Source organism: Poecilia reticulata, chromosome 18 (genome assembly GCF_904066995.2).
Source record: "Poecilia reticulata chromosome 18, P_reticulata-male-v2, whole genome shotgun sequence".
In the NCBI taxonomy this organism is placed as follows: domain Eukaryota; kingdom Metazoa; phylum Chordata; class Actinopteri; order Cyprinodontiformes; family Poeciliidae; genus Poecilia; species Poecilia reticulata.
In genome coordinates this window covers 9,651,845-9,665,508 of record NC_088847.1, presented here as the reverse complement: position 1 = coordinate 9,665,508, position 13,664 = coordinate 9,651,845, and the positions used below count along the sequence as shown (strand labels likewise).

The 13,664-nt window shown below is 37.2% G+C and overlaps 1 long non-coding RNA gene across 4 annotated transcripts in view; it reads right to left on the bottom strand.

Moving 5' to 3' along the window:
• The window catches only part of LOC145548720 (uncharacterized), an 88,445-nt gene that overhangs the window by 73,263 nt on the left and 1,518 nt on the right, over nt 1-13,664 (bottom strand). For 2 of the 4 annotated variants that reach the window (XR_014084726.1, XR_014084725.1), the window contains exons 2-3: nt 11,508-11,621; nt 8,850-11,229 (exon numbers count right to left, since the gene is read on the bottom strand). The exons of 1 other annotated variant lie outside the window; for it this stretch is intronic. This is a non-coding gene — a long non-coding RNA (uncharacterized LOC145548720). Of the gene's footprint in view, nt 1-8,849; nt 11,230-11,507; nt 12,002-13,664 lie in introns of those variants that run through there. One more of the 4 variants, XR_014084723.1, reaches the window with a different exon arrangement.

Sequence of the window (13,664 nt, the reverse complement as noted above, 5' to 3'; positions counted from 1 at the left end):
TCCTGAACAATTTGAGACAAAAATAAATGGGTGTCACGGTGATGGAGTATCTTAACACGGGGTAACAGGGTCTTGAGCAACTTCCCCATTGGCTCCTTGCCCCTAAGTTGGTCAATTCTTGGTAAAGGCAAACATCCCAGATTACAGAACAGTTTTTGGTGAATAAAGTGGAGTAACTTGCTGCTTGTCAGATAACGGAAAATGTTGAAGTATCGTTTCTTCTTCAGCACAGAATAGCTGTTTAAGCAGAGAGGTATTTATTCTAGCATTAGGTAAATGTAACTTGAAGGAGAATAAGACTTAATAAATAAATGTCCACTAAGGATAGTAATTTAGAATTTAAAATAACTAACCCTGAGCTACCATGATGCATATAATATATGTAATAATCAATACATACATTATCCAATAATGTATGTATTGTCTAATAAAAATTAATGAAGGGGAAAAAACTCAATCCAGACTTTAAGTAAGTTTAGTCTGGTTCACAGATTATGAAATTAAATTTGTTTCACAATTATTCAATGAAAAAAAAAACTAACCTCAGTTAAGTAAAATAAAATTGTAATCAAAACATTTGGAATTGTAATGATTTATTTTTTTTAAACTAAAAGTTTTGTTTAAAAAACGTTTTTTTAATTAATTCACTCATTTTTGTCTCATAAACTTAAAAAGTTATTTGGAAACATAAACTTTTATTTGCACACATCATAAATCTTTTGTTGTGATTTTAGGCCCTGATCAAGACGTCATGTGAGAATCACAAGCAAAACTTTGAGTCAAACAAAAACTTAGAATAGCAAGAAAAGATTTGTAACATGGGCAAAAAAGTTTGTTTTGCAAATAATTTTTTCACTTCATGAGATAAAAATTTTATTTTAATTAAAAAAGGTTTTTGGTAACACTTTATTTGAAGGAGTGTGAATAAGATTGACATAACACCTGTCATGAATATAAAGAAGTCTTTATGAATGTTTATGACTGCTGTCATGAAGTGTCATTCGGTAAATAATGACACTTTTAATGCAAAGTTGCTCTAAAAGTTGCATTAAAAGTCCATTAAAAATGCCAACTTTGCATTAAATTATCATAGTTTACAAAATCATTTAAAAATTGTTGCAATTCTAAATGTCTTGATCACTATTTTATTTTATTTAATTGAGGTTATTTTTTATAGAATAATTGTGAAACAAATTGAACTCGAAGCAGAGGGCTCATCTGAAATTAATAGTTATGTTGTGCTATGAACTGAGAAAGGTATTGGTTTAAACACATGGATAACGAATTGGTAGTGTGGTTTAATAGTGTTCTGATCATAATTCATTATGTTTTGCTTTTTTTCAGTTCAAAGATGCCGCATAAAGAAAGACATCAGAAACAGAAAAGAAGCAGCCAAAGGTAGTGGATTGTTGACCAACTGGGTCAGAACAAGTACCGCAGGTAAGAACATAAGGAAAATTAATATTCTTACCATGATCAACATGCAGTTTTTGGTAGTGAACAACAAAGGTGGGACCAAGTCTAGAGTCTAGACTCTAGACTACAACTCTGCTACGTGGTTCCTTGGTTCCATGTCCTCCCCTGCCAATTGAATTTCTTTACAAATAAATGCTACTAGTGACAAAAAGTGAAGTTCATGCTGTGTTAGGACAGGAGACAAGATGTTTCCATCCCTGAAATTATCATGTATAGAATCACATATCTAAGTCTAAACTAAGTTACAGAGTAAACACAATGAAAACATGCTTTATCTGTGGCACTCAGTGGTGGAGAAAGTACTCAAAAATTTACTTAAGTAAAAGTACAAATACACAGTCAAAAATGTACTTAAGTAAAAGTCAAAGTACCACATTAACATTTTACTTAAGTAAAAGTAAAAAAGTCCTGGCTTTTAAAAATACTTAAGTATTAAAAGTAAAAGTACTCGCTGAATGCATTACCTAATCGCTAATATCATTAAGTGTGCCGATCGTATTTAATTTTAATACATCAGAAATGTGCCATTTTAATTAACACTACCACAGATTAAACATGTTCTTATTGTGTTTATTCTCTGTAACAGTTTAGACTCGGATATGTGATTCTATGAATCATAATTTCAGGGATGGAAACATTTTGTCTCCTGTCCTAACATAGCATGAACTTCATTAGTCACATTTATCTAACTGAAAGGGGATGTAAAGAAGGTGCGGGCGGAGTGGAGGACATGCAACCAAGGAGCCATGTAGCAGAGTTGTAGTCAAGACCACCGAACCCAAGACCAGCGCCCCGTGCTAAATGACACAATAACATTAAGTTTACCTATCAAAATTGGTTTTCAGATTGATCTGAAAGATCCACATTCCCATAAAAACACCTAGATATTAAATACTTAGAGCTGAAATATATTTAACCAGTATCAATTAAAACTCACTTCATTCTGTTTTGCTTTCATCACTGTGCTACAATCCGCAGAGGTCTATTCCTAGAAAAATAACGCCCTGGGCGGTTGCCCATATTGCATATGTCAGAAACCACAACTGAAACATCGCAATTAACGGTAAATAACGTTCAACTATGAACACTGTCCAACGGCGCAACAAGTAACTAAGCAGAATGAGCACCGTGACTGTTTTCATCCTCCCTCCCACTGCGATGTTTGCCACCATGACTGGAGACGAAATCAATCAATGAGCAATGAGCATGCTCTGTGTTCATACGTTCGACTTTTACGTATTCAGCGATTAAATAAATCTCTCTCTCTCTCTCTCTCTCTATATATATATATATATATATATATATATATATATATATATATATATATATATATATATATATATATAGCTACCGCAGTGTACACAAGAACAAAGAACGGCTCTCAGTGAGGCTTCAGTCCTTAGGACTTAGTAAAGATCCGTCCAGAAGAATCGGATCGTTCCTGAATGTTATATCACTATATTGCAGACTTTGGTCACAGCGTTGTCCCATATATGCGACACCTCAGTCAAAACCTCCACACAATAATTCAGCGCATGAGTGACAACTTTTTTTCATCAGATGCAACATGTGTCTCAGTACAGCTAGCTTTGCTAGCACAGATCTTACCTTTCTTTAAGCTTTCCTTCCAAGTGACGCTAAAAGTTGGACGAAGTCCCACCGTCTGTGAAAGCGAAGCGCCTTAGATTTTTAAATGTCGCCATATCAATTTATGCAGCGCTATTATATTATAGACAAACATCTCCTCCCGCTCAGAGGAAACCACTGCGCATGTCTGGAGCTCCGAGTGCGTGTAAAGGTGGAGCCGATGGGTGACAACAGACACTAAGTTGGATTTTACGGCGCCACCTTAAGTCCCTGAACTTCACATTTTAACGGAAGAAAAGAGCAACGCGACTTGGATGTAACGAGTAACGAGACACTTTTGTAGAAATGTAGTGAAGTAGAAAGTACAGATACTTACTGTAAAATGTAGTGGAGTAAAAGTAGAAAGTATCCATTATTAAATCTACTTAAGTAAAGTACAGATAACGAAAACTGTACTTAAGTACAGTAACTCCCACCAATGACCGAGGACGGCTCCTTTGCCACGCCCATGTCTGTGGTGTCTGTTTATGCCCCGTAACGCTCCCAAGCGTTTTATAATTCAACATTTGAAAACAAGGCACAATAGTTCTTTTTAAATTTAACATCAAAACCACAAAGAAAATGTTAGTGTGCTGTCTAAATCAGTTTTGTTTGGCGTTAGTTATATAGAATTAAAAATGCATGATATCGCTTTACTGCCATCTAGTGGACATTTTTCAACAGTTTGAATGTTATCGTTGGTCGGCTCAGGCTGGACGGATGCTATCACTGGCTGCCATTCAAATAAATGTGTTCCTTGAACATTATTCATATGTAAGTTCGTGTTACTTGAATATTATGTAGTATTTTGTTTGTGAAGCTGATTATTTCTATGCGCCCCAGCTAACTTTGCAAGCTAAGCTACGTCGTTAGCTTATTATCTGTGTAAAGAAGCATTCACGGTAGTATTAGCAGAGGTCTAGTTGCCCTTAATATATTAATTTAGTATGTATAATACGTATTTCCGCTCATATTTTGTTAAAGTTTTGCTAAACTAAAAGGACAAGAATTGTGAATAGGGCCAATAGCTGGATTTTTGCTAGCTCATATGCTAGCGGTCTTGCTTTCTAGAGCGGACAGCATATGATGCGGAACGACGTTATTAAGCCTTTGTTCCGCAGCTTCCCACAAATTAAATTAAACAGAATTTTAAAGTAGTTTCTCGCAAACAGAAATTTAAATGTTGCCCTAAATAGGACTGGGTATTTATTGTATTGCCGAGGGCAGGAAGGATCTCCAGTGTTCAATCTTCCAACAAATCTGAAGAAGACTGTGACTGAAGACAATATGTATGATATTCTCATGTAACATGTCCTAAGAAGCAATACCTCAACGAAAAGAAAGCAAAAAAAAAAAAAAAACCATATACAAAAGTCAACAGAAAAAATAAATTAGAGCCACGCCAACAATACATCCCCTTCCCCATCCAATACAGGGAGGCTGGTCAGTGAGGTAGATTTCTCAAACGTCAAAATACATTGTATGATGTCACAACCAGAGTCATGCTTGTGATGTCATAAGCTCTGTATATATGTAACAGACTTCTACCTTCTTGTCATTGCTTGCTACATCACTGAAGAGTTCAGAAGTACGCAAAGCGCTTTCAAAGTCAAGGTTGATATTGTTTGCAGATCAAGATATGTCATATCAAAGACCACAGCAATCCAACGGCGGGTTGAGATCCCAGTCGTGGGCACGGAGAGCTGGACAACAACATCAGCAAGAGAGGTTTGAGAACAGACCATATGCCAATAAGTTCCAGAGAGAGAACCAGAGACTTAGCTCTCTCTTGGAAGTGGAGAGAGCAAGATGGGTTGAGTCGAACCAAAAGGTAGTCACTCTGGAGAAAGAACTGGAAGAAACAAAATCTGAGTTGCAGAAGCAGAAAAATCTCAAGGACATGTACATCAAGAAGGGCAAAGAGATGAAGAGAGAATTACTGGCAGTGGAAAAGTTTACCAATCCAGAGGCGCTCAACCCTGCCATTATCGCTTCCCAAGTACACAGCGACATAAAACGCAAGAGCAAAAGGCTGCTGCAGCAGGACTTGGAGCAACTGAAGGTTGCTCATATTGTCAAAGAGGAAGAGTTTATGTCGCAGATCCAGGCAGAAAAAAAGAAAAGCGACACCCTCCAACAAGAGCTGGACGAGATCAAGGCTCGCTACGAAAAGCTTCAGTCAAAATATGAAGCCAACATTCGTGAGGGGAAGCCGAAGGTCGACAGGAAGCTGTTTTATGAAGAGAAACGCAAGCAGGACCAAAAGCTCTTTGAAAATCTGAGAGAAGAGAAGAACAATCTCCAAGAGCAAATGTCCAAAGAGATCGCCTGCCTGCAGGAAACGGAGAGATGTCTGCAAAGTCAGCTGGAGCAGATTACGGTTTCGTTCCAAGAACTCAGCCTGAGGTATGAAGAAGATGTTTCTGGACTGAGACAGAAAGCAGAAGGTTATCAGCTTGAGATGAATCATGAGAAAAAAGTGCATTTGGAAAAAATAAAGGAATTCGGAGCTGAGAAGGAAAATCTCCAAAAAGAGCTCACTGCCTTGAAACAAATGTACTCCGCCAGCTCCGTTAATTATAAAAAGGAGGTGGAAAATCTGAAAACGAAGCTCCAAGAGAGAGAAGAGCAAGAACCTCCAAGAAGGAAAGTGGCTAGGCGACTAGAAAAAAATGGGAAAAAACACGCTGCCCCTGTAAACATCTCTGACCTGGCATCCATGAATCTCGACCAACTCTTGGAGGAAACCTTGTCAGAGGATATTGAAATACCTGATGCATCTCCCAAGGAGGTCAATGACTTTGTAGAAGAAATGCTGAGAGAGTCAGCATTTTTCTACAAACGCTGGAAGTGACAGACCACTGTGAAAACTCAGGTCAGAGAAAACTGAAAGCCCAGATCCTGAACCTGTGGAAGCAAGAGTTCCTAAAACAACGTTGGGAAAAGATACTGCACTCTCTAGGACTCAAGAATCCTCAAAAATGGCTCAAATGCAAGAAGGCTACTAAAAAAAGTTTGGGAAAAGATACTGCACTCTCTAGGACTCAAGAATCCTCAAAAATGGCTCAAATGCAAGAAGGCTACTAAAAAAAGTTTGGGAAAAGATACTGCACTCTCTAGGACTCAAGAATCCTCAAAAATGGCTCAAGTGCAAGAAGGCTACTAAAACAAGCAATTAGAACCCTTTCAACATTCTCCAAATATATCTCAAATTATGCACACAAAAAAAAAACACACAAATAAGCCGCATGGCTTGGTAGCAGCCACACAGAAAATATGTCTCAGTTCTTAACTGGGTGCTTCTTTCTGTAGGTGATTGTAGGTTCTCTCTGTGTTATTGTGGATTTTCTCGGGGTGCTCCGGTTCCCCCACTTAAGTTAGGTAAATTGGCCTAACTTAAGTTAGGCCAATTTTCTAAAGAAAGGGTTAATTGATTTCAAAAACTGTAAAATGGTTCATGTTTGAGAAACATATGTGCCATTTAAAGACACTGCAGCTCATACCTGGAATTGTTTGCAAAACTGTACTTTCCAAATACAATTGCAATCAAATTGAGCTTCTTTATACCTATTTTGTACATAACGAACGAACCAGGGGCGGACCTATAGGGGGGGCTGGGGGGGGGGGGCGGATGCTGCCGGGCCCGGGTCGGATGGAGCCCGGGTCTGGAGGTGCCAGGGAGGGAGGACTGGTTTCAAGTCGCTTAAATGTCTGATTATAGATGGAGAAAGTCCGCCCTCGCCTGTTGAGAAAGATGTATTTAATGTTAAAGTGAACAGTTTCAGTTTCGCTCCCCCCTCCCCCCCTCCCCCCGCTCAACAGACTACAGCAGCTAATGCATGTAAGGGGCCCGGTGATTCGTTAGGGGCCCGGTAATTGGCCCCGCCCCCCGGCCCGACGCTGACTTCTTCCGCTAGTGGAACGAACGAACAAAAATATCAATAAAACCATGAGTGGGTGGGTACCTGCCTACCCACCTAGGTAGTTGGCAGGGTATCTTACCTGCAGATTTAACTACCTACCCATTATATTAATTACCCACGCCATGCTGAATTTCAGCTGTGACCATCATTCAGCCCAAATAAAGAAATATAGGAAAATGCTTTTATTAGGCAGGCTCTTTCATAAGTTCAAAATGTAATTATTGGACTTTATACACACACACACACACATATATATTATATACTTCAAATATTATATATTATGTATTGTACAATATATGTATATGTAATACAATATATACAACACATATATTATACATATTATATATATATAATATATATTATATATATTAAATATATATATTATATATATATATATATATATATATGTATATATTATATAATATATGTATAATATATATACACACATTGGTATATATGTAATATCTTATATTATATATATATTATTATTATAATATATAATATATATATATATATATTATATTATATATATATATATATATATATATAATATATATTAATATATTATTATATATATAATATATATATATATTATATATTATAATATATATTATATATATATACATATATGTATATGTACAAATATGTATCTACATATATATATATACATACAATATAAATATATATACACATGTATGTATACATATATGTCTATATATATGTATATATATATATATATATATATATATATATATATATATATATATATATATATATATATATATGTGTGTGTACATATACATGTGTGTATATACGTATTTGTATGTATATATACACACATATTATATATATATATAAATATAAATATATACACATGTATGTACATGAATATATATGTATATATACATGTATATATATATACACACATAGACATATATGTGTGTGTACATTATATATATACTATATGTATATGTACAAATATGTATCATACATGTATATATAATACAATATAATATATATACACATGTATGTATATGTACATATATGTCTATTATATGTATATATGATATATATATGTACAATACATATATAGATGTGTGCGTATATATACATATTTTTTTATGTATATATACACACATATATATACACATATATATATATATATATATATATATATATATATATACTGCTCAAAAAAATAAAAGGAACATTTCACACAATATAACTCCAAGTAAATAAAACATCTGTGAAATCAAACTGTCCACTTAGGAAGCAACACTGATTGACCCGACGAGGGTCCCCGTTGTCAATCAGTGTTGCTTACTAAGTGGACAGTTTGATTTCACAGAAATTTGATTTACTTGGAGTTATATTGTGTGAAGTGTTCCCTTTATTTTTTTGAGCAGTGTATATATATACATGCATATATAGGTATATATATAGATATATACACATATGTATATGTACATATATGTACATCTTTATATATAATGTATACATATATACACACACATATGTACATATACACATGTATAATATACACACACACACACACACATATATATGAGAGATATCATGAATATGTATATACTGTATTCATGAAATCTAAAGGTTTACTGCCAAACTCTGGTTGACGCAATAACCCTTGAATATTCCGGGGAAGTAGCCAGATCATTAAGTACCAAACGGCACCACTATTAATTTGAAACAAATGAATTAATTTGTAGTTATGTTTAGCAAAGCCATCATTTTTAAGCTGCTAAATTAAACATCTTTCATGTCACAGAAAACAATTCGATGTTCATTTGAATCCATCTGCAAAGACACGGTGGTGCAAAACTTTATTCTAATAAATTGTCCTTTAAAATGCTTTCATGAAAATGACAATAAAAAACAAAAACATTTCAGCATTTTTAGAATCCTTCCAAATGGATATTTGAAGACGTCTCTCAAGCACACACAGCACAATGACATTTTGAGAAATGGTTCTCTCTGATGATGTTGACCGCTGCTAATTTCCCAATACAAGGAACCGCAGGATGCCTCACACTGCTGGTTTACGTGTTAAAACTACTGAGGAAGCTAGCAAAAACGTTCACACAGCTTGCTCAAACCTTCACAATAAACTTTCAGCGAACACGTAGTTTCACAGTTTTGGTATGTTGGAAACTCAAGAGTAGTAAATGTGAAATGTTACGCTGCTTATACGGTGTATGTTTCCTGTAATTACGGACGGCCTTCATATATTTACAGTTCTAGTCGTTCCACTGCTTCCAACCAACTTCAACTACATTTATGACGGAGAAGCTGCTCTTATTTTCTTAAGAGAATGTAATCTTGGCATTTAATCTAAAATAAAACAAAAAAAAGAAGGCCTTTATTTTTATCTTTTGTTTCTTCTTTTCATTTAAAATCCCAGAATTCCGAATGTTTCTGCCGTCTGCCAACAGCTGGAAGCAAGCGTGACCGTCCATTTTCCAAACTTTTCCGGACTCCCAATTTGTAGACTGTAGGTCTCTCTAGATGTTTCACAAACCTTTTAACAGGTTCCAGACCCGTTTAGAAACAAATGTTTAACGGGGCCTTGGAGGGACTCGAATGTTTTGTCTGTTTTAGTGCTCATCTGTCCACGAGAGGCTGGAATCGCACAGCGGGACCGGGGCAGACCATGAAACCGGAGCCCTGAAAAATCTGTTTTTCCATTTAATGTCCGACTGATGCCTCCCTTGGTACCGAACGCTCAGGGGTGAACCGCTGTCATCTAGTCTTACAAAACTACAAAGAACATACAATAAACTTTCATTTGCACAAACCCACATACATTAAAAAAACAAAGAAAAAAACAAAAAACACAAGGAATTAAAAACAGTGAACATTGAATAGAGACCACGTCAACCCCCATCCCTTATTAAACTGTTCTCTTCTCCCTTGTTCGCTCAATCCCTGCCCTGGGGCAGGAGTGGTCCACTCCATATTGTGTTCATTAGAGCTGCCGAGCGTAGACCTGGTTTGGAGAGACGCCGTGTGTGTGTGTGGAGCTTGGCTGGGGCTGCCAGGTCCTAAACCACATTCTTTAAATTCCCTGTAAACAAGGGGGAGACAGAAATGAGAGGGGTGAGAGAGGTTACATGGGTGAGCACTCAAAAGCACACAAACCCGCAGAGAAGGAGGAACGGCAGAAGAGGGTCAGATCCTTCTCATTAAGCCAGGCTAAACACATATATTAAGACACCAAGGGAAACCGAGCACGAGTGCCACGGAAAATGCAAAGCAACATCTGGCAGAGGCAGAGGTGAGCCCCGTCAGTCTCCCGAAGAAACACAAAGCATGCAAAGCAGGGAATCGGCATGAAAATGCCAATCGCAGAGAGCTCATTTGCATGAGGACGCAGATTGGTTTCCACGCCCGACTAACGCTCAAATACAAACACAAAGCAAGTGTTTGGACACAATAGGCGCTTTATGAAGTGTAGTTGACGGTTCACTTTGGCGGGAATAATGTCGCATTGTTGGTCCTTTGTCATGCTGAAGCTCTCCGATTGGTAAAAACAAACGCGCTGCACGTGCACTTAGAGGGGATGAGTAATTGCCCTGACGCACCGAGGGAGGATGTCCTGTTTGTCGGCCATTGTGGAGCTGTCAGTGCAGTCCCCCGTCACGTTCCCCGAGTACAGTGAACAACGGCTTTATCGAAACAACAACTGGCAGTTCTGAAGTATAAACATTAATACCGACCGGTCTGGTGTTCAGGCCTACAAATATGTAGAGAATGCTGCAGCTTCTTCACCTCAGGGAGAGGGCATAGCGTGAACTGACTAAACTTTGAAAATACTGTAAAGACTCGGAGCCATCAGACAATAAAAAAAACAACAACTTTATTGCGTTTTTATTTTATTTTATTCCGATGACAAACTGCATTACTTGGTGTTCCTTCCACTGAGAGGATAAAGTGGAAAATGTAGAAAACTACAAGAAACAAAGCAGCAAATGAGCCCAGATGCTGCAAACGTCCAAACCTCCCACACCCACTATGACAGGATGGTTTACTGGTGCGACTGATTTATGGCTTCTTGCTGCAGATAAAGCTCAGCTGCAACATCAAGACATGCCAGTCGTGTTCATCTTCAGGCTATTATTCCTTCTTCTGTCCCCCATACCGTTTGCATTCTTTCTGCTTCAAGAACGCTCATCTGCACCACACGTTCCTGCAAGCAGAACAAACATGCAGACATCATGGATGACTTTACAAAACCTAAACTGTACACAACTTCCGCCATCATCTGTTGGATGATTAAAGACTGGAAGTGCTTGAAAAAGGCGGATGAAAATCAAAACGTTGGCGCCTGCCGCGGTTTGTTTTCTTCACATTTTTTAACAGTTTGGCTGTCTAGCTTACGACTCTTTTAGAGATTTACTGGTATGAATACTTTCACAAAATGCTGCAAATCGGAATTACAAATTAACGTTTTACTACAGCAATTACCAGTGAGATTTGTACGTCCTGCAGCCATGTTGGATTTTGAACCCAGCGTAGGTGGAAAACCTCGGCCTTTGCTGGAATTACGACTTCACGTTCTGTCCTACTTACTTCTCCAACCTTAGAGTTATGAGCACAACAGCATAAATCAGAATTTCTCCACTTTGCTGTTTTTGTTCTTCGAGATGAAATACATTTGCTAAATGTCATTCCTTTCTCTCTGCCTGCACTTCATCCCGCTCCGACTTTCACATGAAATCCGCCAGAGACTCGAAACACGTTTTCAGAAAACGAGATAATTTGAGCAAAACAAAATATTTGAAAGGCCACATGTGCGTTTGTGTTATTTATAACTTGTTTTAAATTGCGAACAGAAATCAGCTCCTTCAGATTAAGCTGTTTTCCACTGGATTCCAAGAAGAGTGATCAGGAGGAGCTTTAGGAATGGTGAAATGGAATCAGTCCTGAGAGATAACTTCAGATACGTTTGAAAAAAATTAAAAAAACATCTGGAGATAAAATGGAAACAGACTAGGAATTGATTGCTAGATAAAGAAACACCACTGTTAGAGTTCACATTGAAGAAAGCAGTTGATCCGACCTCCAGGTTAAAAGAGATTGGACAAGTTAGGCTTGATGGATTTTTGTGCTTTTGGTCAATCTTTTTTTTAAAAAAAGTAACAGTAGTTTCAGTCAAAACCTTACCTCGTGTGCTCCACAAGAACAAAAATACAGAAGTCTCTTAAGCATGGCATGCATTCTAGGACTTTTTTCTTTCTTTAATAGTTGCAGCATTGGTAAAAAAGCCAACCATAGGCCACATGTACAGTCAACCGCAGCTTTGACAACGCACCAACAGTTCCAGATGGAGGCACTTTTACACGCAGGACTGTTTTTTTTTTTTTTTTTGTTCTTCTAAAAAGTATGACAAATGGAAACTCAAAAATCCTGATGCAGACTAAAAACAGGAAAGGGAGCTCGGACGAGAGGAACAGCCTTTAGCAGTGGGGCCTCGGCAACAGGACATTCGATGAAAAACAACCGACGTCGAAAGGAACTGAGGCGTTTTCATCTGTCTTGGGGAAATGCAGGAGAGCTGTAAGGTTGGACTCTTGTCAGAAACTTTACCGTAAAACTGAGAAACTTGGAAAATCAAGTCGCAGTTAAGTTATTCTGTTATAATTAATAACGGTTACCCAACCTACACGTCATTACAGTCAAGATATAGTGACGTACAAACGTATACAGTTTTTCCAAGATAACTACTTAATTTCCTGCTTCCGCATACAATTTTTTTGCGATGGTTTGTTATCACGACAAGTTAATGACTGGTGATTCCATCCGCCAAATGCATGCCGCTGTGGATGGAATCAGGTATATAACACACACACACACACACCGATTCACATCTTGTGATCTCAGATTGACTCGTTAACCCGAGAAAACCAGAAGTGAACCCGTTTTCTTAAGAAAACCTTCTGGAAAAAATATCTGCTTTCCGCTTCCGTATAAGACAACCAAAAAGTTCAATTGTTTGTATTTTTGGGGGGGATTTTGTGAGAAAGATGATCACAAAAAAAAAGAGAGAATAACTGAAAAGTGGAATAAAATATGTGAAAAGGGTTTTGTGCATTTATATTCAGCCCCATTAAGTCAAAAGTTTGTAAAAAAAACAAAAAAACAAAAAAAAAACAACCCTTCACTGCAATTACAGCACCAAGTGTTTTGTGGTACGTCTCTACCAGCTTTGCACATGTAGAGATATTTTTGTCCGTTTCTCTTAACTCCCGACTCAGACTACGTGGGCAAAGTCCACGAATCGTCAAATCAGATGATGTCTTGACAGTGCTGAGTTGTCTGGCTCACACTTAAAAGTATAAAAATTATCTTCTCGGAGAATTAATCCGCACAGGCAGCTGGATGTCAAACACGTCCAACTCTTTTAGGAAAAAGTCTACTTTTAATGTGGGCAATAGTTACATTAGAAATGTTTGTAAAAAGTAAAAATCTCGATTTATACAAAAGTAAATATCTGAAGTTCACTTCGTGGCACTTGGTTACCAGTAAACACACTCATCTCTTAGCAACAGATTAGCAACAAAAATTGTTATTGTTGAAAAAACATAGGATTTCTTCTGCTCTCTCTCAGACGTTTACTTTATG